The sequence below is a fragment of the Bos grunniens genome, chromosome 14 (assembly GCF_055505025.1).
Source record: "Bos grunniens cultivar Pamir isolate PY7600 chromosome 14, Bosgru_T2T1.0, whole genome shotgun sequence".
Lineage (NCBI taxonomy): Eukaryota > Metazoa > Chordata > Mammalia > Artiodactyla > Bovidae > Bos > Bos grunniens.
The window spans coordinates 36,002,911-36,026,645 of record NC_141178.1 but is presented as its reverse complement, the minus strand read 5'-3'; the positions used below and the strand labels follow the sequence as shown (position 1 = coordinate 36,026,645).

Below are 23,735 nucleotides of genomic sequence, written 5' to 3'. Positions count from 1 at the left end.
GTGAAGAAGAAATAATTTTCTTGTTTAATCCTCCAATAAGAAATCTGGATTTTGCCTTTTTGTTCATGATCGGTAAAGTTTCTAGTTACTCCTTGTGATCTATCTGTGTGAATAGTTAACACATGCTGAGAGTTAAAAATTAACTAGTTACAGAAAGTTCTTTTTTTTTTTTTTAATTCTAAAAACGTAATTTCTTTTTGGGTATTAGAGAAAAAGTTCAAGCGAGTCACTGGTTAATATTTATTGAGCCAGTTACATATCTGGCAGTGTGGTAGTGTTTTCACAGTTTCTGTGTAACTTAAGCAAGAATAACTGGAGGGGAAGAGGAAGAAAAAGATTCTTGTTCATATGAATTAGAAGACTATCCTTCAAGTTCTAAGAGTTGTCTGTGGGCTTCTGAATTGCATGATTATCAATCTGCAAGACCTTGAGACTATTAAACGGGAAACTTCTGACCCCTGAATGCCAGCATCATTTTTGGTGGTCTCTGGACTGACCCCCCTTGTTTTTCATGTATCCATTAACGAACAGAATGGAGGCAGTGCTTTTCTGCTGAGGGAGTCCTCAAATTGGCAGCACCATTTGGTTCTCAGTTGTTAATTGAACAGTAGCAATCAGCCTGCATGATCTTTAATATTCTCCGGCTGCTCAGTGATGCCGAGGACATCAGACATTCTGTAATCCACTATGAAATCATTCTGTACTCAAGATCAAAGAAAAACAACATATCAGTTGGACCATGTTTTATCTTTATTTTCAAGGTCTAGATGATATGCTGGTTGTATCTTTCCGTGGTCTCGTTAACTCTCAGACACTCCATATCTCAAGCCTAACTTGAAAGGTTCTTGAGAGTTAGTTCTGGTGAAATCGTTTATTTCTGACTCTTCCTTTTACTTCATTTGTTTATCCAACAAATACTTATTGAATGTCCACTGTGTGCCAGGAGACATTCTTTTAAACACCTGGAGTGAACCAGCGAGTAAAACCAAGATTTCTGTTTGTGTGAAGTTTACACAACCCACTCCAGTATTCTTGCCTGGAGAATTCCATGAACAGAGGAGCCTGGTGCGCTACAGTCCATGGGGTCGCAAAGAGTTGGACATGACTGAGCGACTAAGCACAGCACGGCACACCCGTCATGAATGGAGGTGGTTGGGATTTTTTAAGGGATCCTTAGCCTCTTGTCATTGCATATGGAAAGAAGAATTAAATAAGAAGGTGAAATACTGTACAAATCTTATTTTGGTGAATTAACATCTATTCCTTCACCTTCCACTGCCGGCCCCAAACTGCCATGCATACACACCTTTCTGGGAAGAGGAAAGGAAAGCAATATAAAATTTATTGTACATGGCAGTGTTTGCTGTGGTCGTACCAAAGGTCTATTTAACTCAGCCTCCCAATCTTAATAATTGGCATTTTATAGAATCAGCTTTGACCGTCTCCTTCTTGCCCCCGCTGGACAGTTCTTTCTTGGTACCAAGAGTTCTGCCTTCTCCATAAATTCCCAGTTATGGTAGTTTTTATTTTCTTTTTCACGTGCAGTACTTTAGAAGCCAATGTGATAGCTGACCTCAGGGGATCCTTATAAAAACTTAGCAGATAGGAATTATAAGCACTTCATTGGAATTCTACTAATTCTGGATTTCAGATCAACTGGGAGGGTTGTCTAGACAGAAGCTTATCTTTGCTTTACATTGCTATCTTCAAAGATAATGTAAATTAAAAGGATGGAGGGGAAATATTTAAAGTATATAAGTAAACAAATGATAAAAAGCACTCTAATTCCCCAAAGCAGGCTCTTTGAGAATGCACAATGGTTTGTACTTAAAATTAGTATTCCATGTTTAATAGCTTTCACCAGCTTTAATCAGCATAACCATTTCATCAAAATTATTGAGACTTTGATGAAATGAACCTGACTCCCAAGGGGTGAGGCGGGGAGGTGGGTTGCATATAATAAAACTAATTTATATTTGGAGATAAACAGCCACCTACCCCAAACTCTTGGGAATAAAGTAGTTAACAGTGGCTAAATTTGATTTGCCACATTTACAGAAGCAACGCAAGCAGTTTCTGCTTTTCATAGCATAGACTCCTAGAAAGAAGAGCATTCCACATGGATAATGGCTTAATAGTTACTGTGTGGCTTGCAGTACCTTCTTCTACCAGAAGGTGGTCGTTCTTTCAATTCAGGAAGCCAATCCTCAGGACCAGACTACCTGGTAAAGAATGAAGGAGAAAACAGTGACCAAAACTGACAAATACGGACTTTGTTGTGGCACTGCCTATATGGACGAGATCTGAGCCAACAGAAAGAAGGAAATGATTCCTTGCTAGTTTTTCCCCTGTGCACTGATCATTACTAATTAATATCTGAGATCTCACCAAGACAGACTTTGTATCCTTCATTTATGGATGACACCAAGTGGAAAATTTATAGTTTACACAGAAAGTTGGGAGAGCCATGTCTGAGACCCCTTTAAGGCTGAAGTAGCAGCTTAGCCCAATGGCACCCCACTCCAGTACTCTTGCCTGGAAAATCCCATGGACGGAGGAGCCTGGTGGGCTGTGGTCCATGGGGTCGCTAAGAGTCAAATATGACTGAGCAACTTCACTTTGCCTTTTCACTTTCATGCATTGGAGAAGGAAATGGCAACCCACTCCAGTGTTCTTGCCTGGAGAATCCCAGGGACGACGGTGCCTGGTGGACTGCCGTCTATGGGCTCCCACAGAGTCAGACACGACTGAAGCGACTTAGCAGCAGCAGCAGCTTAGCCCAGCAGATAAAGGCACTAGTCCAGGTACGCCTTGTAGTGAACCTGCAGTTTTTCTTGGATGTACTCCTGAGAAAGATCTAGCGATCCTTCAGATACAAGACCCATGCTTATCTTCTGCAGCAATACTTGTTCTCAACAGAAGGTCACTGAATAATCTCTTTATATTTGACTTTTTAAAATAAGTGCATGCAGGTTGCATGTTCGCAAGTAGCTTCCAGTTTGAAAAAACTCATTTTAAAAGCTTTTAGGAATTCACAGGTATAGACTCATAAAATGTCGACTCAGCTCATAATGACTCTCTTGGTACATCCAGATTTCTCTGTGCTGGGTTTGCTTAAATTCACTGTAAATCTTAATTGCAAAGCATATTCAAGTCAGTGATTAATGTCAAAGATAACTGTTTACCCTCAGGCTTGTATGCTAGGATTTTTTTTTTTCCTCCCTCAATTCCATATGCTCTTTCCTTGACATCTGCTTCAAAATCAAGAAATGCTGTGGACAAGTAAATACCCTGAAATTTGGTTAAAGTAAGAGTCTCTTTAGGGCTTCCCAGGTGGCGCTAGCAGTAAAGAACCCGCCTGCTAATGCAGGTAACATAAGAGACAAAGCTTCGATCCCTGAGTTGGGAAGACCCTCTGAAGTAGGGTATGGCAACCCACTCCAGTATTCTTGGAGAATTCCATGGACAGAGGAGCCTGGCGGGCTACAGTCCATAGGGTTGCAAAGAGTGGGACACGACCAAAGCGACTCGCACGAATAAACCAGTGTCTCTTTAATACCACAGAAAATGGTATTGAGATGATTCTGCTTTTTTAAAAAAAGTCAGGCAGCGTCTTGTACCTTCCAGGGTTTTCTCGCTGCTAGAATCAGCAGGATCAGGGCTGGGCATAGAATATCCCAGACAGATTTCACCCCTGTGCAATTCTTCCTTGTTATTATTTGAAAAACCAAGAATTCCTTGTAGCCCTTCAGTGTGCTGACACTCGCATAGTTTTCCGCAGTCCTCTCATAAACAGCAGCATCTAAATGAAATGTCAGATTTCACCGCCTCCACATCCTCTGTGGGCACAGCATTCACGATGCGCATATCATTTCTCCAAGATGGCCACCTTGGGCGGTCTATTCAGTCAAAACCAAGTTGTGCCTAAGTCATTTTAGTTTTACACACCTGCCTTCATTCACATTTCTCTCCATTTATTATGCATGGTGAAAGTTCCTCACTGCACAGATCCAGGTACTCATGATGATGCACTAAAGACCTCAAACTGTTTCCTAAGGTTCATTCTTTTCTCTCATTTCCTTTCTATCTCTTCTCAGTTGAGTGCCTCTAAGATGAGATGGTCGTGGTGGTGAATAATTTGTGTTGGGTCTAGGTGAGTAAAACCTGGAAAGGTCCATTAGGTTTGGAGCTTTTGGTAAGTTTTTGAAGAAAGTAAAGGTGGAGTGGGGGTAAAATGTTGGGGGTGCATTTAGATTACTTGCACAAAATAGCTTTTGCTATGAAAAATGCACATTTTATTCAATTTGCTGATTAATCCATAGCTTGGGTTTTATATTTTATCATGTATTATACATTCTCATTGTGCAAAATCTGATGTTCTAACGAATGGAGTGGTCCTAACAACCCTGTGCGGTCAGGTGGAAGCTTTTGAGATGTTGAGTAACTTAACCGTGGTTATAGAGAAAGTAAGTCACTAAACCAGGCCTTGGGGCACAGGTGGGGTAGGAACTTAGACATTCAGCCTTCTTCACTGTGTGTTGCTCACCTGTAACTCTGGGCTCCAGGGCCTGACTCAGGGTGTTTGGACAGTTGTATTATGGAGAAACATTGTGATGCATTCATTGTGAGCTTGGGTTCTGGAACTGAACACATAAGGGTTCAATCTCATTCTTTCCCTTACTCTCTGTGACCTCTAAGGTTCTCACCTGTGAAATAGAGATAAAGCATCATTGTCACAAGGGTGGTCGGAAGGTTAAGAAAGATAGTGGGAAGGGTTTATGTAGCATCTGTATCCATAGGTGGTGATGATGACAGTGGTGAAGACATGAGGATGGTGTAGATAACTGACTTGGTTACATTACCCTCTCCCTGTGTAGAGGCTTTCCTGGTGGCTTAGACAGTAACGAATCCTCCTGTAATGCAAGAGACCCGGGTTCCATTCCTGGATCGAGAAGATCCCCTGGAGTAGGATATGGCAACCCACTCCATTATTCTTGCTTGGGAAATCCAATGGACAGACGAATCTGGCAGGCTATAGTCCATGGGGTTGCAAAGAGTTGGACAGGACTGAGTGACTAAGCAGGCACTCTCCCTGTGTAGGGCCCCCTCCCTAATAAGCCCCCTTCCCCATGGCTATAGCTTGAGGGCACATCTGGTGAGGAATGCTAAGGTAGCAAAAGCACAAAGGATGAAACATCTTTGTTTGTGGGGAGCTTAAAGCAGAGCACAGTGATAGATGCTCCATGCGCAAGGCAGTGAAGGGTGGTGGTGAGACCAGGAAAGGAGGCAGGCGCCTGGGCTGGGCAGGCTTGTGTACCATGAGAGTTCTGTGTTTCCTCCAGAAAAGTGGCCTGTCCTTTGATGGCTTTCCCCAGTGAGAGCGCCTTTCCTAGGCAAGCCCGTCCACAGTCATTCTCATGCCCACACTCCAGGCACCACCTGTTTTCTAGGTGCAAGGAGGTGCTAGTTGAAGGAGGTGTCAAACATTAGAGGTCCTCAGGGTTCCTCTGGGGCCCTCTGGCTGATGGGCCCCTGCCTTAGAACTAGATCTGTGATAAAAGGCAGTAGTGGGGGAACCAGGGGGTCTAGGTAAACTCACCCTGCTTCTGGTTCGCAGTGGCTTCTGAGAAGAGACTTCCATATGGACTAAAATGAGGATATTTAATTGAAAAGCCAGAGGTAGTGAGTGCAAGACCCGTGGAGGGAGATGAATGGTGTATTAGGAAAAAAAAAAACAAAAACAAAAAAACAGCTCTTTGTGTCTATTTTTAACTGAATAAACTCCAATAAATTACTGACTTTTGACTGAACAAATTAAAAAAGTGTTCAGTTCTACTTGCAGGAACTAAAACTAGAGCCTGTGGGTACATAGTTAAATGCTCATGAATATTTGCTCTGAACTCCAATGAAGATTACTGTGTTGCTCTAATATTTTTAGTTTCAGTCAGTTCAGTTCATCCACTCAGTCGTGTCCAGCTCTTTGCGACCCCGTGGACTGCAGCACGCCAGGCTTCCCTGTCCATCGCCAACTCCCGGCGCGTGCTCAAATTCATGTCCATCGAGTCGTTGATGCCATCAAACCATCTCATCCTCTGTCGTCCCCTTCTCCGTTGATACCATCCAAGCATCTCATCCTCTTGTCATCCCCTTCTCCTGCCCTCAATCTTTCCCACCATCAGGGTCTTTTCCAATGAGTCAGTTCTTTGAATCAGGTGGCCAAAGTATTGGAGTTTCAGCTTCAGCATCAGTCCTTTCAATGAATATTCAGGACTGATTTCTTCAGGAATTTTCATTTATTTTATTTTTTTTTAATTTGGAAAGTAGGTAAGCAGTCTAAAAAATTATATTAGAATTAGTGATTTAAATAGAAGGAAATATGAGTGGTTAGTCTGTATGTGATTCACAAGCTATTTTGATGACCAAGTTTTGTTTTGGTTTATGGGTAGATTTGGTGTCAGTGTTTCTCAGTTATCCAATTGTGGGGTAGGCTGGGCAGTGGTTTGTTTTAATTCAAGTGCTCAGTTGGTAAAGAATCTGCCGGCAATGCAGGAGACCCCTGTTTGATCCCTGGATTGGGAAGATCCCCTGGAGAAGGGATAGGTTACCCACTCCAGTATTCTTGGGCTTCCCTGGTGGCTCACCTGGTAAAGAATCCACCTGCAATGCGGGCGACCTGGGTTCAATCCCTGGGTTGGGAAGATCCCCTGGAGAAAGGAATGGCTACCTACTCCAGTATTCTGGCCTGGAGGATTCCATGGACTGTATAGTACATGGGGTCACAAAGAGTCAGACATGACTGAGAGACTTTCACAAGTGAAAAACACACACTCCAAAGCAGGCTTGGTTCTTTTGGGAAGTCAAGTTCTTTGTAGGAGGTTTAGGGTCGTGTATAGAACTGTGATGACATCTCTCTGGATCTCATATCCTGAACCCTGTCACACACCCCTGCTGCTCGCTCTCCTCCAGTCCTTCTTTTGTGCACTTGCGAAGCTGGATGCTTTCCTATGAGTCAGGGTATTGCTTACAAAGAACTTTTCACTTGAGAGAAGACTTGGGGGACTTCCCCTCTGCTTTAACTTAGTCCCCATTTCAGTAAGTCTCTAAACCTTTGAAAATAAAATGCATCTGTTAAGACTTGTTACCAGGAAATCTTGGGGGTAGAGGTTGGTTTTGTTAAAGGAATTAGAAGCTTCTCCCTTCTCCCTTCTTCAAAATAACCACTGAGTTCCACATTTACTAGTCCTCTTATTTTTAGAATGAGCTGGTGGTAATAGTCGGTTAAGATAAGATCGTTTCAGTATCTACAGGCATTATTCTAAGAAAGTCTATTTCAACAGAAACATAGTTAAGTATCTTGAACTGCACAGATATGCTTTCAACGTTGAGCTGGAAATGAGTATCTTTATCTTCTTTAAAGAATGAACAAAGGAAAAGGAAAAGAATGAACTTTTTAAACTCCCTCCACCCCATAACCTCCATTAAAAATTTAAAAAGTAGTGCAAATACTCTCGAATTTCTTGAAATTCAGTACTATGCCATTAAAATGTCTCTTAAGTATATAAGCAAGACAGGATTTTGCTGTCTTAAAGATTTACCCTAGGGAACTTTGAGGAAAATGCATTTCTAACACCCCACGCCTCACCTCTAAACACAGATGCACACACCTGTCTTGGTCAAATCCCCAGTCTTTTTCGGATAAGGCTGGGACTGTGCAGGCAAGAGTTGGACCATAAAGAAGGCTGAGCGCCAAAGAATTGATGCTTTAGAACTGTGGTGCTGGAGAAGACTCTTGAGAATCTCTTTAACAGGAAGGAGATCAAACCAGTCAATCCTAAAGGAAATCAACCCTGAATATTAATTGGAAGTATTGATGCTGAATCTGAAGTTCCAATACTTTGGCCACCTCATGCGAGAAGCTGACTCATGGGAAAAGACACTGATGCTGGGAAAGATTGAGAGCAGGAAGAGAGGGAGTGAGAGAGGATGCACTGGTTGGATGGCATCGCCGACTCAGTGAGTTTGAGCAAGCTCTGGGAGATGGTGAAGGACAAGGAAGCCTCGTGTGCTGCAACTCAGTGGGATCGCAGAGTTGGACACACCTTAGCAACTGAACAACAGGGTGCAATTTTGTAGTAAGATGGAGTCCTAATTAAAACATTGTGTGGGGCTTATTAAGAACTTGTTTCAGTATGATTCTGGATTATTCATTCCACGACTTTGGTAGTAGTCCGTACCAGAGTCACCAATTGGTAGAAGTATGCTGGATCTCTCATCTTCTGGGGGCGGAAACATGGGTCAAGTGAGTGGAAGTGACTTCTGCAGGGCAAGACCAAGCTTGTCCCAGGGGCTCCTCATTTCCTATTTCAGGGTTCAAGGTCTGTCTCCCATTTAAGGATCCCCCAGCGAAGGATCTGCAGCTGAGGAATCGCAGCCTTTCTGTTCTGGGCAGAGGGCAGCACAAACTCATTGACACTGAAGGAATTACTGGTTGTTTATCAGAGCCCCTGGCGTCAATTTAATTTAGTGGCACTATGTTGCTGGTTGAAGGGTTTGCAACTTTTCACAAGTGATGGATTTAACCAATTCCTCTGCTTTTATCCTGGCTTCTTAGCAGTCTTCAGAAAACATCAGCAGTAATGAGCTGATGCAGACTACTCTTAAAGCACGCACACTTCGCATCTTCTGCTCGTCTCTTTGCTGCACTCTGAGCTTCTAAGACTCTTCACCTTGGTTGGAGTATAACTCTTTTGACTGCTAACATAGTGTTGTCGCCGAGACACAAAGCAGGGAGAACCACTTTTCCAGAACTTGTCAGGTGGTTCAAGTTAAAAAGCAAATTATGATTGTGTTGTTAGAGCCAGGAAAAGTGAAACTGGGTATTTCAAACTTGCCACTTCCTTTGTAAATTGCCCTTGTTGTAGGTTTGAATTTGGTGACCAGTTTCCAGTTCTCAGCCGGTGGTGCCCACTGGGAAGGCCTGTACCAGGGGTCTACTCTTCAGTGTGTTTCTACCCTGATCCTCCCCTTTCTCTCTTCTCTTCTGCTGTACATATGTATATTGATGCCCATTGGTAGGGAAACCTAGCTTGGAATGCCATTGCCTCTCACATTAGAATCTTAAGGTGAGAAATCAAAGCTAGCTCTTTTCTCTGTGTTAAAATACTTCCTTGCAGTCCTTCCTGCCTGGTTATGGGATTATAGTTGGGGTCTATGAACAGTAGTAAGGAAGTACTATTTTTACTCTCTGTTTTGCTATTTTAAAAAATCCATGCTTGTCATTTTGGGACCTTTTTCTGTAGCATCATTATTTATTAATAACCACACTTAAAAGAGATGCAGGGAGTTTAGATGATCTGTATAAACAACAGCTATTTTAACATTACTATGATGTACTTTTGAATTCGTTGCTTTTGTGGCTGTTATTTTCGGATTCTGTCTTCTCTGAGTACTATTGATTATATATAGTAAGCAGACTGGCCGTGTCCGGGGTACCCTCCGGTTGGGTTGTGGTTCTAGGGGAGGCTGGTTTGGGCAGCAGTATGCTGTTGGCAGTACATTTCTTTCCATGATTCCCAGATGCAGGGAGTTGGCAGAATGGTGATGAAGTATTGAATTATTAATATAACCTCGATGAGCTCTGTGGTGGGGTTTAAAGTAAGGCTTCAGATTCAGGCTTGGGTTTGACCTGGTGGTCTATTCTTGTCTGTATCGCTAGCAAAGATGGCTGTTACCCTCTCTAACAAGGAGTACAGTGATGGGGGTTTTTGACTGGGTTCATTCTTGACTCAGACACATAGGATTGTAGGTGCTTTATGCCCTTCCACGCTCCTGTCTCTGCACAGCTGTGTTGGTCACAAGTTGAGTCTCATTACATCAGGACAAGACAACTTCTGGAAGTTTCCTCCTTGGGTCGCCTCTAAGGAGCAAGAATGTCCCTGGATCCCCTTAATGGACTCTGTCTCAGCTTCCCACACTGGAGGGAGGGCAGAGACAAAACACCATGATGGCTAACCCAGCTGGGAGCCGAACTCTGAGGGGAATGGGAGCTGGAGTGGGGCTAGTCTCCCCCTGGAGCAGATGGCCTGGGGAAGAGAGTAAACACACAGTGAGGAGTCTGCTAAGAAGGCGGATGGAGACCAGCAATAGAGGTTGGGGGGACAGGGAGGAAGCTGGCCTCAGCCTCAGTTGCCTCTGTTGAGAAATGAGGAGAAGTAGTACTTAATGGAATTATCGTGAGAATTCAGAGCTTCCCCCATGGCTCAGCAGGTGAGGAATCCACCTGCAATGCAGGAGACACAGGAGACACAGATTCAGTCCCTGGGTTTATGTCCACCTCCCCTGCAGGAGGGCATGGCAAGCCACTCCAGTGTTCTTGCCAGAAAAATTCCATGGGCAGAGGAGTCTGGGGATGGAGCGGGGCTACAGTCCAAGGGGTTACAGAGAGGCCAAGGTGACTGAGCGACTAAACACAGTGTTGTGAGAATCACATGAGTTAATTCTCTAAAACAACAGTCCCCATTGTTTTTTGGCATCAGAGACAGATTTCGTAGAAGACAGTTTTTCCATGGACTGGTGCAGGGTGGTGGTGGGTGATGGTTTCAGGATGATTCAAGCACATGTATTTATTATGTGCTTTATTTCTAACCTGACTGGCAATACCAGTCCACAACCTGAAGGCCAGGGACTCTTGCTCTAAAGCACCTAAGAGAGGTCCACTCACATAATGAATATTCAATATGTGGTAGCTGTGATTATTACAGTAATGCAAGCATTACAGTCCATTGGTGGTGTAATACGTGTTAAATTTAAAACCAGTGATAAAAAAGTGCAGGGAATGACCCATTATATGGCTGCATAACAAACTACAGTCCGAACTGGAAGCAGAGGCATCCTTTGTCAGCTTTGTTTGGGTCTGGTCACTTGTCACATTGAACCTGAACATTTGGGGCTTTCAGGATCCATGTCAGCAGACGTATGGGCCACCGGATAGATTCCATCTGGGAGGAGCTAGAGAGAGCAGGCCCCTGAGAATGCACGTCATTGATTAGGCTGTAAGCTTTTTTGGGATTTACAGCACTGGAAAACACCTTTCGCAGAATAATGGGAGCAGAATGATCATTTCTCCCCGTAATCTGGGTCCCAGGCCCCATTTTGCTAGCTACATAGTTTTATGAGGATGGATTAAAACAGTGATACATGTATTTATATTGCTGGATGAAGTGACAGCTGTGGGGCCAGCTGGGTTAGGACTCAAAATAAGATCATAGTCTTACAGATCCTCGGAGGTCCTGGCAAACAGGAGGGAGTTGTTATTTGGGACACAGTGGGGAAAGTGAATGACAAGAAGAGAGGCAGATTAATTAAAATACACACATCCTTGCCAGAATTAAAAGCGATTACATCTCTGGTTTTCTAACTGCATTATTCATTCATTTACTAAATATGGCTTGTAATACATCAGCCAATAGATAACCTTTATATTACTGTAAAATTGATGAACCTCTTTGGTGCACACAAATCCATCTTTGGTGGCTTACCTCATTTCAGCCAATGCAGAATTGAAATGAGGGGTAAAGATTCTAAGATTTTATTGTAGAGTGCTTCTTGCCTACTTGTTTTTGAGTGTTGATTTTTGTTTTCCCGATAAATTATAAATTCCTTTAAGGAACTCTGTCAAGCTCATCCTCTATTCCTGCTCTTTAGCGGAGTATCTGGAATGAAGTATTTACTTTGTAAATGTTTGCTGAGTAGGTGTTGAAGGTGTGAACCAACTACATTGTAAAGACAATATGACACTAATTTTGTATTCAAATAACATGTTGGTATCTCATGCTTTATAATGTATATAACTAATGCAACTGCTACTTCATGAAAATGTGTGATAATGGGCATTTTTTTCTTAAAGATTATTTACGATTGACTTATGGGGGATATTTGTTCTAGGATGATCACCAAATACGCTTCATCAGAAGCCATTAGGAATCCCATTTTTGTGTGTGCTTGGTCGCTTAGTTGTGTCTGACACTTTGCGACCCATGGGCTGTACCAGGCTCCTCTGTCCATGGGGATTCTCCAGGCAAGAATACTGGAGTGAGTTGCCATGCCCTTCTGCAGGGGATCTTCCCAATGGAGGGATCGAACCCAGGTCTCCCACATTGCAGGCAGATTCTTTACTGTCTGAGCCACCACGAAAGCCTCCCCCATTTTTATGAATTCTAATAATTAAACTAATAATTTATGATGTTGATTCAGTTTACTTTTATCTTAGATGAGATCCAAACCATCTAGATCAGGGGTCAGCAAGCTTTTTTCTTTAAGAAGCCATGTGACAAATGGTCTTGTGGTCCATATGGTCTCCATCATAACTATTCAGTTCTGCCCTTGTAGCAGGAAAGTAGCCACAAATAATACTTAAAAGAAGAAGTGTGGCTATGTTCCCCAAAATTATTTATGAACACTCAAATTTTAATTTCATATATTCTTCTTTGATTCCCGCCCCCCAACCATTAAAATATGTAAAAATTATTCTTAGCTTGCAGGCCGTCCCAGCACAGGCCCTGGATTGTAATTGGGAGATCTCTTGTGTAGACCCAAGTCATCTACTCAGTGTGCTGTCACAGAGGAAGTGGTCTACATAAAGAGCATAAATTGGAGAAATCAGGAGTAGGCAGAATGGCCTGTGTGCAGCCATTTGCACATACGTCTTTTACAGTCATAATTCCACTGGGTTTTGCTACATGTCTTTTTCTCATGGGCAGTAGGTGTCCCTTATGAGGGCAGAGTCCTGGCCCATTCATTCTTCTCCATGGCGATGGCACCCCACTCCAGTACTTTGCCTGGAAAATCCCACGGATGGAGGAGCCTAGTGGGCTGCAGTCCATGGGGTCGCTGGGAGTCTGAAACGACTGAGCGACTTCACTTTCACTTTTCACTTTCGTGTATTGGAGAAGGAAATGGCAACCCACTCCAGTGTTCTTGCCTGGAGAATCCCAGGCATGGGGGAGCCTGGTGGCTGCCTATGGGATCACACAGAGTCAGACACGACTGAAGCGACTTAGCAGCAGCAGCAGTGCCTGTGAATGAATGAACGAAAGAATAAAAGCATCAATCCAATGTACATGTCACAGTAGGTGCTAGGTTACTGAATAAGAAAGGATGAAATTTCCTTTGAGAAAAACACAAAAACCAGAGGCCCACAGCATTGCTATCAGTTTGCCTACAGACACTGAACATTATAACTGGGCTTTGTGTAACACATGGAAGAGTAGCATGGGGGTGCTGTGTAAGGAGTGTGTTAGTTGCTCAGTTATGTCTGACTCTTTTATGAGTCCATGGACTGTAGCCCACTAGGCTTCTCTGTCCATGGAATTCTCCAGGCAAGAATTCTGGAGTGGGTTGCCATGCTCTCCTCCAGGGGATTTTCCCTACCTAGGGATCAAACCCAGGTTTCCTGCATTGTAGGCAGATTCTTTACCATCTGAGCCACTGGGGAAGCCCTGTGTAAGGAGGGAAACTTGCAAATCATTCAGAAAGATTTCCATTCCCATGGACTCTGGGTTGCTGGGGCATTTTGGTTCTTCCCTTAAAGAAGATTGATCAGTCATCAATGATACTCTAAAATGTTACATCTTCTTCAGCTTTATGTCTTTACAGAGGGACTGCTTAACACTCAGGAAAGGTTTCCATAAGGAAATGATCTCAAATAAGATTAGATTTTTTTTTTAAACTAGGACCCATCTTCTTATGTATATTGGTACCATTATTTCTGATGTTGATTTAATTGATCTTTAATTTGTTGTTGTTGTTATTCAGGTGCTCAGTCATGTCTGACTCTTTGCGAACCCATGGACTGCAGCATACCAGGTTTCCCTATCCTTCACCATCTCCCGGAGCTTGCTCAAAGCCATGTCCATTGAGTCAGTGATGCCATCCAACCGTCTTTTCCTCTGTTTTCCCCTTCTCCTCCTGCCTTCAATCCTTCCCAGCATCAGGGTCTTTTCCAATGAGTCATCTCCCCCACAATACAACTGTCCCCTTAGTTTAAAAGTAAAGAAACCCATGTTTTTTAATGTTTCATTTTTGTTTCTCCATGGATAGTTTTGTTGTCGGTGTTCACTCAGTTGTGTCCGACTATTTGTGACCCCATGGGCTACAGCACACTGGGCTTCACCATCTCCCGGAGATTGCTCAAACTCATGTCCATTGAGTTAGTGATGCCATCCAACCATCTTGTCCTCTGCCGTCCCCTTCTCCTCATGCCCTCAATCTTTCTCTGCGTCAGAGTCTTGTCCAGTGAATTGACTATTAGCCAGTAAAATCCTATCTTAACATATGAGAAAAGGCTGATTATGCTCTGGGGTGGTTTCTGCTAAAACAATCCAGGTGAATTTGTGGATTATCTGTGAGCACAATTCGTAGGCCATCCACGTAATGCTCCGGTATATGGGTTTTGCTTTGTTTGCCTTTGGTGTGTCTGTCTTCTCCTTCCGTCTCTCACTCCTGTGTGTTCCTGCCTGCTTCTATCGGGTCAGGCTGATGTGAGCTTCAAAGGGACAGCTCAGACGGCCATGCTACTGGCTCCAGGCAGTTTGGCTCCTGTTGTGACCACTTCCATTTCACTGTTGTGATATTTTGACAAAGTGAAGGCTTATTGTGACAGGAGCTTAAATAAACAGGAAGTGGACTCCTACCCCCATTTCCAGGAAAAAATGGGAACAGCAGGTATTATCTGATGTAATTAAAGTGTACTGAACCCTGAACAGAGTCCTCATTGTAAATCCCCATTTGACCCTTACAACCAGCAAGTTTAGAACCAGGGGTGTGAGTGACCTGCTGGTTGGAAGCTCTGTGGCCTCTCTAAGGGCATGTAGAGTGCATGGCGAGCCTGTTACAGTTTTCCTTGGTAGTTTTTAGAAAGACACTTAGATAGCATCCGGTCTCCCCTCTCTGAACCCCAGTTACCTTGTCTTACCACGTGGATATAATTTTATCTCCCATTGGGATTGATGTTGGTTGGGCTTAACAGAAGCATTTTAAATAAAGTGCTTAGCACAGTTTCTCAGATTAGCAGACCCTCAAGAGTAAGTGACTGTTACTACCTTTTCTTTTCTTCTGCTAAACATCCCCCAAAAGTCTTAATTAGTAAAATAATTCTTTCTTACTTGGTTGAAATCTTTACCATATAACCTAGTTTGTTTTATATTATTGGGGACTTTCTGTGGTATTAAACTTATGTATGAAATAGCTAAACTATGTTCAGATTTTTCTACCTTGATATGTGTGTCAGTCATATATATATATATATGTGTGTGTGTGTATAAGATATGTGTGTATCAATTATTAATATATATGTGTATGTATATATTGGGTTGGCCAAAAAGTTCATTCACGTTTTCCCATAAACTGCTATGGAAAAACCCAAATGAAAATTTTGGCCAACCCAATATATGTCTGTGTGTGTGTGAGTGTGTATATAAAATACATGCATATAATTTAAAAAGCAGGTGCTGACATTAGATTTACCTGCAAAATTATAAATATGTCAGCTGTCTCTTAGGGTCACTGATTTTTCTAATGCATTCAAATATTTCTAGAACTATAAGTGTGTAGACTTATGATGGATCCTTTGACTTCAAACAGGTGTTTGTTGTTCAACCTAAATATTATTCATCCAGGTCCACTGCCTTCTCTTTTACCCAGATTAATTTTCTCTTTCTTCTAAGGATAGTCTTATATACAAACTGCCGACATATTGAAGATAACATGTTATGAAGTGAAGTCGCTCAGTCATGTCCAACTCTTTGCGACCCAATGGACTGTAGCCTACCAGGCTTCTCAGACCATGGGATTTTCCAGGCAAGACTACTGGAGTGGGTTGCCATTTCGTTCTCCAGGGAATCTTCCTGATCCAGGGATCGAACCTGCGTCTCCTGCATTGTAGACAGATGCTTTACCCTCTGAGCCACCAGGGAAGCCCTAAAGATAATATGAATTGGGAAATTGATTGGGAATTTGCAGAATCATCTGGTTCTGGGTGAGAATGAGAATTTGGGATCTTTATCTCCCAAAGATACATAAACCTATCTCTTAAACACTCAACAAAGAATACTAGCATCGTTAGACAACATTTAAAATTCAGGCATATTCACCCTTCCAGTTCCAAGTTGGAATAGAGTTGTCTTCCACTGGGGAATAATTTGTCTCTATTAATTGAGAACAAACATGCATGGGTGTTTTAATTACACAGTAAATTAGGAGAATTTAAGATGCAGAATAGTGGGAGCCAAGAATTCAAAACCAGCAGCTCAAAAACCAAAGTAGATTTAACAGGGAAAACATCTCAGCATACGAGTGCAAGCAGGTCCCAAGATAAAGAATGGAGAAAAACAAGATCCAGACCAATTATTTGGGTTTTACTAAAGCTCCTTTCAAGGAGAATGATTCTGACTTACGGTTATAAGTTGTTGCTGGCTGAACAGGACAGATGGAAGAAAACATATTCTTCCTGGGGTTCCTTCAAAATATCTGGCTTTCAGTGGCCCTTCTGTGCATTCAGTGAAGAATAACTTGAAGATTTCTTACATGAATTTGAGTGTTAGAGAAGCATTCAGTCTCTGTCCAAGGAACCCTGAGAGTATATGCAAAATCATATGATTATGAGCTTCTGTGAGGAAAGAGTCTAGAACTTTCTGTAGATTCTCAGTAGAGTCCTTGATCCTAAAATGTCTGAGGAATCAGAGCTGCTGCTTGAGTGATGTAGACTTTTGTTGACTTTGTTATCTGTCATTTGGCCAGAGTTGCCTTCTCATAAACTCTTACAGCTTCTGATTTTGTTGTTGTTGATCATTCGCTAACTTGTGTCCAACTCTTTGCGACCCTGTGGACTGCAGCATGCCTGGCTCCTCTGTCCTCCACCATCACCCAGAATTTGCTCACATTTGTGTCCATTGAGTTGGTGATGCTACCTAACCATCTCATCCCCTGCCGTCCCCTTCTCCTTTTGCATTCAGTCTTTACCAGTATCTGATTTTTAGCTGAGGAGAATCAGAATTTTTTTTTTTCCAGAGTGCTTTCAACCAAATTTGGTATTTCCCAGCAAGACTCGCCCATTTGTCACTAGTTCAGACCCTCTTTCTCTTTCTCCTGCAATATACATGTTTAGATACCGCTGTCTATTCTTTTTTATTAAAAAAGAAAATTGCCTGGGCATCTGAATGTTTGTTGTGAGCCACCTTAAATCCTTTCTGGAAGCAGGTTGGATGTGATAAAACACACACCTCCCTGAGATCTCAGAGTGCTGGTTGATTGATTACAGGGCAAGGGAGGCAGAGGATGTAGGTAATTCCTCAACCATCGTGAGGGACAGAAAACAGCCTCTAATGGTATGTTCTACTGATGGCAACTGGGAAAGGCCCTCTTCAAAAGAGAGCACGGCGGGGAGAATTAGGGACTCCCGCTGACCTCTGATAGAACTGAGATAATGGCTGCCTTCCCAGCACAACTGAGGCTAATTACTGGGTAATTACTTGTTTTTATGCTTCCAATAGGGGTTGTGTACGCGCAGGTTTATCTTGTTTCCCCCAGTGGACTTTGAGCTCCTTAAAAATGAGGACGCTCACTCTTTTTCTGTTGAGCATAATGTTTCTTTGGGCAGTGCTTCTCACATAGCTGGCAAAATGCGATTGAAGTTAATGATCAAGACACTGACTATTTGGGAACCTAACACTGCTTCACGGAGGACCTTGAGAATATCATGAGGAGTTTTGTGGTAAACGTGTCATCGCGTTCCAGAAAGTTTCAGAACTGAGTGATGATTTGTGCTTTCCCAAGACAAGCAACTCTGCCAGCGCTCGAGAGCAATGCTCCCTTCTAAACAGAGGGGATCAAGTTTAATTCATAGTAGCTGATTTCTGAAAGTTATAAGACATGGCTATGTATTTTTTCCTCTAAACATTATCTCACAAGAAATCGAAAGAAAGAAAAAGGGTGACTCTGGGAAAATGTCAAGGATAATTTATTGTTTAAATCCTGAACTATCTGTGAGATCTTTAGGCCACTGAATACAGAACATTTTATCCTTCCGTCACTGGCATGGAAGTGTATTTACCCATTGAGGGTGGTTTATTTCCTAGTTTATGTGTGTTGTGTGTGTATAATCACGTCTGCCTTTTCCTCTCCCTCACATCCTAAGTGGAATTAATCACTTATTATGGTCCCTTTAAACAAGACAGGGCAGATCTCTACGTAAAGCTTAGGCGCTTCCTTTATAACAGTGCTTGGCTCAGGCATCTCATGTGTGTACTTCTTAAAATTACATCCCATGATTGTAATGTCCTGAAATTGGCTTCAGAGGCACACATGGTGTCCTCTGTGAGAAGCTCATGAAGCAATGTAGAAGGAAGAAGGAAGCATTGTCAAGGAGGGGCCAGAAGTCAATGCTTTTTTCCCCCAATATACGTTTCACTTTCCCCAAAGAGGAGGGCGGAAACTCCCTCAGGACTGTGCCAGGTGGCCTAAGGGCCAATGGCAAAGTCCACATGGGAACATGAGATGTTAATAATTAAAAAGCCCCAGGTCTCCCGCTCCCCTGGATGGATGCCTGGTGCTGAGACAAGTTTCAGGCCTGCTTCTGGTCCTCCTGCCAGGGCTCAGCTCTTTGTATTGACAAAGCTTTTTGTCTGCTTGCCTTATGATCCCAAGTTACGTGCTGGCTCCTGTGGGTTGTTCGGGCCCCTGGATGTGTCTCTGCAGTCCCTGGCCTGTCTGTACTTCCCTCCCGTGTGACCGACCAGCTTCAGACACAAGCCCCAGAGGGTGCTGAGCTCCACGCAGCACTTAGGTATGGCATTCCACTGTTCTAGAGTGTCACATTGCCTTTTATTGGTTCTTGCTCAGAACTCTGATGTCAAGTGGAAAAAAAAAATCGTTACTTAGGCTTTAATGCCAAAGGGGAAAGAAACAGAGTCAAGTCAAACGTGCCTTGCAAACAAATCCAAATGAAACTGGACTCCCTCTAAACCCCAGCCACACTTTTTAGTATTCCATTGCAGTTTCCACAGACGTGACATGGGAATCTTAAACATCAACAGACACTTGCCAAATACTCTGTGACGCTAGACTCCTATGAGAAGGTCCATCTCAAAGAGGAAGATAGGGTCCCCCAGACCCATTAAACTTGGCCTTCTCTGTCCAAACGGCCACCAAAGGGAAACTGTGGAGTCCAGTTTGGGAAAGTTGCCAGAGTCTCTTGGGGCTAACCTGGAGCTCACAGAGGGAGGGTGATGATTTGATTGAGGAAGGGTGACATGTTACAGATATTGGGACTGCTGGCATCCGTTTCTCATTTTTCAAACCTGCTAACCATATGATCTTAGTTATTTGGCCTCTCCAAGCCTCGGTTTCCGGTTTCCTCATCAATAAAGTGGTGACGCAAACGGGCTTATCTATTTTAGAACTTCACCCATAGGTCGTATCATATCATATCTCATTGTGACCCCAAGAATGGCTGTATCATTGCTATTTTTGTTGTTGCTGTTATAACAATTATGACAATTGTTATAACAAATTATATAACAAATATAATTGTTGTTGTACTTTGAATTGTTGTACTTTGAATTTGGGGGAGTAGGTTTAAAAATTAAAACCGTATCAGTAATAAAAATTGCCTATTCTTTTAATGGAACTTCCCCTGGTGGCTCAGACGGTAAACAGTCTGTTTTTTAAGTATGTATGTTCTTCCTTGGGAAGCATTCCAACCATGATCTGAATTTTTCTAGCTTAACAGTCATGGGGCAGTTCTGTCATAAAACCCATCATGTGTGTCATGTCTAAGCAGAGTGTTGGGTGCCTCGTAGCTGTAGTGAGGCAAAGCTGTCATCTGCTTCACTTCTTCACCTTCATCAAGTGGGAAAGAAAGTCAATAGCTCTGAAGAGTAGAAAAGAAGTACCTCAGTACCAGGACCACATGTGGCCTCAGGGGCCTTCCACTCCCTGTACTCATTTCACTTCCTGTAGTTAAAGGTAGAGTAGTGAAGTAAAGTGAAAGTCGCTCAGTTGTGTCCGATTCTTTGCGACCCCATGGGACTACGGTCCATGGAATTCTCCAGGCCAGAATACTGGAGTGGGTAGCCATTCCCTTCTCCAGGTATCTTCCCAACCCAGGGATTGAACCCAGGTCTCTCACATTGCAGGTGGATTCTTTACTAGCTGAACTACAAGAGAAGCCCAAGAATACTGGAGTAGATAGCCTATCCCTTCTCCAGGGGATCTTCCTGACCCAGGAATTGAACCGGGGTCTCCTGCATTGCAGGCAGATTCTTTACCACCTGAGCTATCAGGGAAGGGAGAGTAGAGGGGAATATCAACTAATAAAGGGCTTCCCAGGTGTTGCTAGTGGTAAAGAATCTGCCTGCCAGTGCAGGAGACTCTAGAGACGTGGATTCGATCCCGGGGTCAGGAAGATTCCCTGGAGTAGAAACTGGCAACCTACTGCAGTATTCTTGTCTGGAGAACTCCATGGACAGAGAAGCCTGTTGGGCTTACAGTCCATGGGTTCACAAAGAGGCGGACACAACTGAGTTATTGAGTGCAACTAAGAAAACCGCACAACCCCATCTCCCTTGTTCAGTTCAATTGCTCAGTCATGTCCAGCTCTGCGACTCCATGGACTGTAGCACGCCAGGCTTCCCTGTCCATCACCAACTCTTGGAGCTTGCTCAAACTCATGTCAATTGAGTTAGTGATGCCATCCAACCATCTCATCCTCTGTCATCCCCTTCTCCTGCCTTCAGTCTCTCCCAGCATCAGGGTCTTTTCCAGTGAGTCAATTCTTCGCATCAGCTGGCCAAAGTATTGGAGCTTCAGCTTCAGCATCAGTCCTTCCAATGAATATTCAGGACTGATTTCCTTTAGGATTGACTGGTTTGATCTCCTTGCAGTCCAAGGGGCTCTCAAGAGTCTTCTCTAACACCACAGTTCAAAAGCATCAATCCTTCGGCGCTCAGCCTTCTTGATAGCCCAACACTCACTACCATACATGACTACTGGAAAAGCCAGTTTTGACTAGATGGACCTTTGTTGGAAAAGTAATGTCTCTGCTTTTTAATATGCTGTCTAGGTTGATCATAGCTTTTCTTCCAGGGAGCAAGTGTCTTTTAGTTTTATGGCGGCAGTCACCATCTGCAGTGATTTTGGAGCCTTGTATCTTGTATCTATTATCTCTGTGTCTAGTATTATCCCTCTGGAGCCTCGGATCTATTACATCTCCATAGGCAGAAATTGAGAGAGTGTCTCAGAAATATGATTGGAACTAAGCAGCCAGTATATGGGACAGTCAGTATAATGGGAAACAGACAGTGGAAGTGAGGCCATGGAGCTTGGTGAGGTTTGCTGACTAGACCTGCTGGAGTTACAGCATAGCTTACCCTGCAGCCAGAGCAGCAATGACATTAGGAATATGAGGCCTAAAGAACCAGCCGGATGTTCAAGGAGGTGGGGGTATCACACCCTAGCTCCCCAGCTTCTGGCCTATTTCACTTGGCAAATTAGAAACAAAATAGGTTATCACACTGGTAATAAATATTAACGGTAAAAACAGAAAGCACTTACCATCGTCTTACGTCTCAGATATTCCTGTTGATTGTGACCTGTGTGTCCATATGCGGATACACACACTGTATCTGGGCTCATGTACTTTCCTTTTTGTTTTTAATTTTCTCTTTTTTAAAAATTTATTTTGAACAGGGGGGGTACTTGCTTTGTAATGTTGTGTTGGTTTCTCCTGTATGACAACGTGAATCAGCTGTAAGTATACATTCCCTCTCTCTTGAGCCCTCTCCTGCCCCCCTCCCACCCGTGTGGGTCATCACAGAGCAGCGCGGAGCTCCCTGCACTGCACAGCAGCTTCCCACCGGCTGTGTATTTTACGCACAGCATTGTATGTATGTCAACACTACTCTTTGGGTTTGCCCCGCCCTTTCTTTTCCCTGCTGAGTCCACAAGTGTATTCTCTGTGTCTGCATCTCTATTCCTGCCCTGCACATAGGTTCATCATTGTGGACTTTCTTTTGCAAGAATATCATCTCTGCTGTCTCTTTTTTACCCGACAGTCTACCATAGACAGTTTTCCCTTCTATTGAATATACCTCTGTAAACCTTCTTTCTGTGTGACTGTTTAGTATTCCTTGGCATATGTGGACTATAATTTATTGATATAATCATATATGATTTTTTCATGATTCTTATGATTATAAAAACACAGCCATTTCTTTGTGCACCTCCTTGGCTCTTTCTCCACAAAAGACCTCCCATTCCACTTTCTTTCCAGCAGTTTATAAATTTCTACTTACTCCCACTCTTGCTGGTATCAGGTAATTATTTTATGAAAAAAAATTTCTTGCCCATTTGTTAGGCTGAAAAAGCTCCCTTGCTTTAACTTGTATGTCTGTGATTACTAGTGAGGTTGCAAGTCTTTTCCTTTATTTATTGACTGTATGCATTTTTTTTTCTTTTGTGAAGTGCCTCCTCATGTTCTTTGCCTGAGTTGCTGTTACTGTGGCTCTATCTTATTTTATGAGAGCTCTTTTACATATTCAATCTATTTTCTCACTATTGGTCATAAATCTTGGCAGAATCTTCTGATGACAAGGAGCTGATCTTCCAGGAAAGAGAATATTCTGGACATAGTGATCTTCTGGAAGCAAGAGAAAAACAAAACCCAAGTACAGCAGTTTGCTTGGTTCTTCAGAAATAGGAAGACTTACTTTAGGGGATGTTTAGGGAATTCCAGGTGGTGCAGTGGTAAAGAATCCGCCTGCAGTGCAGGAGACACGAGAGAGGCAGGTTTGATCCCTGGGTCAGGAAAATCCCCTCAAGTAGGAAATGGCAACCCACTCCAGTATTCTTGCCTGGGAAACCCCATGGACAGAGGAGCCTGGGAGGCTACAGCCCATGGGGCTGCAAAGAGTCAGACATGACTGAGCAAGTGCAAGCATCCTTTCATCCTTTAGGGATTGGTTGCCATAAGTAAGGTACGTTTCTAGTGAATATTTCAATGTTGCAGTTACATGTACTCAAGCAGTGTACTTGAGAGAAGACAGTTTCTACTTTGGTAATAGAACATTAAGAGCAATGAAGAATTTTCTATCTCTACCTTTAAATAAAGATGGAATAAGAAAGCTATATCTGCAAACCAGTTACAGTGGCATGGTGGGGTATTCATGGTTTAAATCTGGATGGTTTAGGGCAAAATATCATATTTGCATTAAAGATTTAAACAAAACCAATTTTTTAATTGCCTAGATAAATGCTTCCTTACTCCATGAACATTTCATACATTTAAGGGAGCTATAGAAAATGATGTAGGGACTGTTTTGTTTGAACATAAATATGTATATCAACTATAGATTGGAAAGAATCCTTGTAACTACTGGAGAGCTTCAACCCAGTGGACTCCTGTTCCAATGATCCATGGATCCGAGGATGCACTCTATTTTCTCAAGATCATATGACTTCTACATGCCCAGGGCTAGGAGTAGACTCCACGCCATCTGACTTTTTATCAAATGTCAGTTTTGTTACATCAGCAGAACTTGGTGGATTTGTGAGTGTAGAAATTTGATCATTTACTCACATCAGCCACCCTGCTAGGCTCTGCGGATATAAAAGATATGGGCCGGGTCTGACCTCTGTGCCATTATAGTCTCATAGGTGAGAAAGTTACTGTAACCTCGGAAAGG

At 42.9% G+C, this 23,735-nt stretch overlaps 1 protein-coding gene across 8 annotated transcripts in view; it reads left to right on the top strand.

Moving 5' to 3' along the window:
• EXT1 (exostosin glycosyltransferase 1) overlaps nucleotides 1–23,735 on the top strand; it is a 314,140-nt gene that overhangs the window by 148,343 nt on the left and 142,062 nt on the right. For 3 of the 8 annotated variants that reach the window (XM_086336350.1, XM_086336348.1, XM_086336352.1), the window contains exon 2: nucleotides 4,098–4,153. The exons of the other annotated variants lie outside the window; for them this stretch is intronic. The gene's annotated coding sequence lies outside the window, so the exon portion shown is untranslated. The remainder of the gene's footprint in view (nucleotides 1–4,097; nucleotides 4,154–23,735) is intronic. 8 annotated transcript variants of the gene reach the window in all.